Genomic DNA, 4,375 nt, shown 5'->3' on the forward strand with positions numbered 1-4,375 from the left:
AAATTTGGACGCTAATTCTTTTGCGCATAGAATTGAATAATGGAGTTTGGACCCATTAGCTTTTCCTATTTATGACATAACCAATGCTCGTGCCAAATTTCCCGTTTCTATGACACCGGAAAGTGAGAAAGTTACATTCCGCACGTAAAATTTGGACGCTAATTCTTTTGCGCATAGAATTGAATAATGGAGTTGGGACCCATTAGCTTTTCCTATTTATGACATAATCAATGTTCGTGCCAAATTTCCCGTTTCTATGACACCGGATAGTGAAAAAATTACATTCCGCACGTAAAATTTCGACGCCAATTCTTTTGCGCTTAGAATTGAATAATCGAGTTGGGACCCATTAGCTTTTCCTATTTATGACATGATCAATGCTCGTGCCAAATTTCACGTTTCTATGACACCGGAAAGTGAGAAAATTACATTCCGCACGTAAAATTTGGACGCTAATTCTTTTGCGCATAGAATTGAATAATCGAGTTGGGACCCATTAGCTTTTCCTATTTATGACATAATCAATGCTCGTGCCAAATTTGAAGTTTTTATGACATTGGGAACCGAGAGATTTAGATTATGTACGTTAAATTTCGACGCCAATTATTTTGCGCTAGAATTGAATAATCGAGTTGGGACCCAATTACTTTTTCTATTTTGGAGATAATCGATGCTTGCGCAAAAATTCATGTTTCTACGACATCGGGAAGTTGGAGAACTTTTGGCGAGTCAGTCAGTCAGTCAGTGAGTCAGTGAGTGAGTCAGTGAGGGCTTTCGTCTTTATATATATAGATATGTACAGCTGGTATAAGTTATGCATCTCCTGTTTATAGTGATATGTAGCATGCTGGTATAACCTGGGGATCTCCTGTATATAATTATATATGTACAATTGGTATAAGTTATACATCTCCTGTATATAGTGATATGGACCATGCTGGTATAACCTGGATATCTCCTGTATATAATTATATATGTACAGTTGGTATAAGTTATACATCTCCTGTATATAGTGACATGGAGCATGCTGTATAACCTGGGGATCTCCTTATATAATTATATATGTACAGCTGGTATAAGCTATTCCTCTCCCTGTATATACTGATATGGAGCATGCTGGTATAACTTGGGTATCTCCTGTATATAATTATATATGTACAGCTGGTATAAGTTACACATCTCCTGTATATAGTGATATGGAGCATGCTGGTATAACCTGGGTATCTTCTGTATATAATTATATATGTACAGCTGGTATAAGTTACACATCCCCTGTATATAGTGATATGAAGCATGCTGGTATAACCTGGGCATCTCCTGTATATAATTATATATGTACAGCTGGTATAAGTTATACATCCTGTATATAGTGATATGGAGCATGCTGGTATAACCTGGGTATCTCCTGTATATAATTATATATGTACAGCTGGTATAAGTTATACATCCTGTATATAGTGATATGGAGCATGCTGGTATAACCTGGGTATCTTCTCTTTTCAATTATGTATCTACAGCCCTCAAATTAGCTATTTATTGTCAATAGGTGACAGACTATATGGTGGCTGTAATAGCGGCTATAATGTTTTCACCAATCATGTTTGTTATGTATAGATATAACTATATTTTGTATCATTTCGGACGGAGTTGCTCTGTATATCTGCGCTGATATGGACACTGATGGTGTGATTCAGACCATTATATATATTCTAACATATTACTTTACTAAAACATTAATTAGACGATTATCTCTGATTATTATCAATAATGGTGTATGCTCAGAGTGTAATAAACAGATAGATGATGTAATATAAGCTGAGGATGTTCTCTCCCATATCTCACAGGTGAAGCCTGGTGTTTTTTGCCTGATGTGATGGAGGAGAAGGGTTTCTATGTGACATCATCCTTTTCCTACAGTACAAGCAGCGCGTTGGGCAGCCTGAGCTTCCCCAGAATAAAGCTGCCCAATCCGAGGGCTGGGACGCCCAGCCAATGAGAGAGCTCAGAAATGATGTCATGGGGAGAGCCGAGCACTGGTACTGATGCTGCCTCCGTCTCTACCAGGGACTTCATTCAGGGAGTTGAGCTGATCGGAGCGCAGTGTTCTACCAGACAAAGGTGAGTGACGCCGAGGCTTTACCTTACAAGAAGGGGGGCTCACCTGTGCATTATATGCTAGAGATCCAATGAAAAAATAAAAGAAATATTAGGACATTTTTGAATTTTATTTATTTTTTTAAATATATATATTTTTTACATTTTGGTTTTTTTTTGGATTTCAAAATTTTTTCCGAAATTTGCTTTTGTTTCTTCATTCGAAGCAAAAGCAACCAAATTCGTGCGCTTTTCTTCAACAAAACATTTTTTTAAACAAATTCTAAAAAAAAAAAAGCATTGACTTGATATTTTTGAATTTCATAAAATCACAAAAAAAATTTAATTTTTTTTTTGTTTTTGTGTTAATCATTCTCGGCTTGTTGTAAGGTTGTAATATATATATATTTACTGCTTGTATTGTATATTGTGCTATTCTGCTATTGCCCATGCGCTATACCTGTATACAGCGCTCTCATCACCTGTATGAATAACACTAGGCGTCTGGAGGGTGGCAGGGGGTAAATTAGGGCACACAGCTGGGTGCAGCTTTGCTCGGAGATCAGAAACCAACCCCATGTGTCTTGTGTCATCTGCTCCCTTCACATGGAGATGTCTGGGAGCCGTGGTAGACATTACCTCATTGTCTGGAAAGGGTTAAACAGACGGAAAGGCAATGCTGTATGGGGATGTTATCGATTTTTAGGGTCTCCGACGCTATTTCCTCTTTTAATCATATTGTGCCTCGTGCCTTTATATGCTGGTAGACTGCGTGATACGTTCTCTATAGATACAGCTGATATTGGCAATGGGTAACACCCAGCCTCCGCTGAAGACCCTTCCCTTATATCTTCTGGGACTTGTGTGCGCTCCAAAATGAACCGTGTATAATGAGGTGGATGTGATGAATAATACAGGAGTCTGTGCATATATAGTGATGTAATGGTAAGAGGCAGTGAGAGGCGCTATATTGCCCCCCCCCCCCCCTCACCTACAGCATGCAACCACGTATATGGCACAGCATATTACACTACAGTACAGTCATTGCTCATATCGACAGATCAATGTCCTAATTATCATTGATGATGTCATACAGACCCGATGACTTCATCAGATAGCATATATATCACTGAGGTTGCAGGTACTGATGTCATCTGCACCAGTATCCAAAAAATCATTGCAATTTATGGATGCATCTCCACCCTATGAATAGAAACGGATGACCTCATGGAGGCACGAGGCACCGCTCCAAGCATTGACTCACTGACACCTAGGAAAGTGGAGGGAAGCCTTATCCTATTGGTAACGTCTACCGGAAGGACCCCATACAACCCCATATTGATGCCACCAAACCCTTTGGATTCCTCCAGTAGATTTCTGCTTCCGCATGGGGAGAAATGGGAAAATACAGATGTTTTTAGGAAAACCCATCAGCCGACCGCTCTTCCTCTGGCTGATAGACCCAAGCACATGGCACGTAAGTCAGATGACAAGAATGTGGTCACCTGACAGCTGATGAGGTCACATCCGCTTTATGCGCAGCTTCCGGAAAAAATTATCAACCACAAGTCCCTCTAACCCGGATAATAATATTAAGAAGGAATTTTTTTTTTTTTATTACAAGAAATAGAAGTTTTGGGTTTCTTTTCTCCAGTTAGTTTATTATTTTTATTCTTTTATTTATTTATTGCGCCGCAAGAAAATATCAAATCGATCCAAATAGAATATAAAAAAATAATAATAAATATAAAATCTATAAAAAAAATAAAACAAAACATTGAAATGAAATATATAACAAAATACAAAAAAAATGTAAAAACAAAAACACAACAGAAAACGATACAAAATGATATAAACTCCCTGATGGAAAGAATGCAGCGATCTCCTGGCACAGATGGCGCCACAAAACTGGTTTACTTGGTTTGCCCCACATTTATCATGCAGTTTTAGAAACTCTTTATGACTGAGGGACCTTTTACACGCAACTAAATATGACATCCATGAATTTCAGCCCAAATTCCGCACGGCTAGGATTCTAATATTTTCAATTTTGCCCCAAATCCACACATTAGCAGGGCCGATTTTGGGGCTAAAGATTCGGCATGAGGACTTATTCTGCACTGCTGTGGCATAATATTCTATCCTGTGTAAAAGATCCCTCATCCAACAAAGGGGTGTGGCCTAAATGTGCCCAAAACGTTTGGGCAAACTAAGCCAACTGGTATGAAGTAAGGCTAGACAGTCTAAGGATACACTGCGCCTGTCTTGGCATGTAATTCTG

The 4,375-nt window shown here is 38.7% G+C and overlaps 1 protein-coding gene across 2 annotated transcripts in view; it reads left to right on the forward strand.

The window, feature by feature from the left end:
- Positions 1–2,072: 2,072 nt before the first annotated feature.
- Positions 2,073–4,375, forward strand: part of STMN4 (stathmin 4) — a 10,009-nt gene continuing 7,706 nt past the window's right edge. For both annotated transcript variants that reach the window (XM_066589145.1, XM_066589144.1), the window contains exon 1: positions 2,073–2,118. The gene's annotated coding sequence lies outside the window, so the exon portion shown is untranslated. The remainder of the gene's footprint in view (positions 2,119–4,375) is intronic.

Source organism: Eleutherodactylus coqui, chromosome 1 (assembly GCF_035609145.1).
Source record: "Eleutherodactylus coqui strain aEleCoq1 chromosome 1, aEleCoq1.hap1, whole genome shotgun sequence".
In the NCBI taxonomy this organism is placed as follows: Eukaryota; Metazoa; Chordata; class Amphibia; order Anura; family Eleutherodactylidae; genus Eleutherodactylus; species Eleutherodactylus coqui.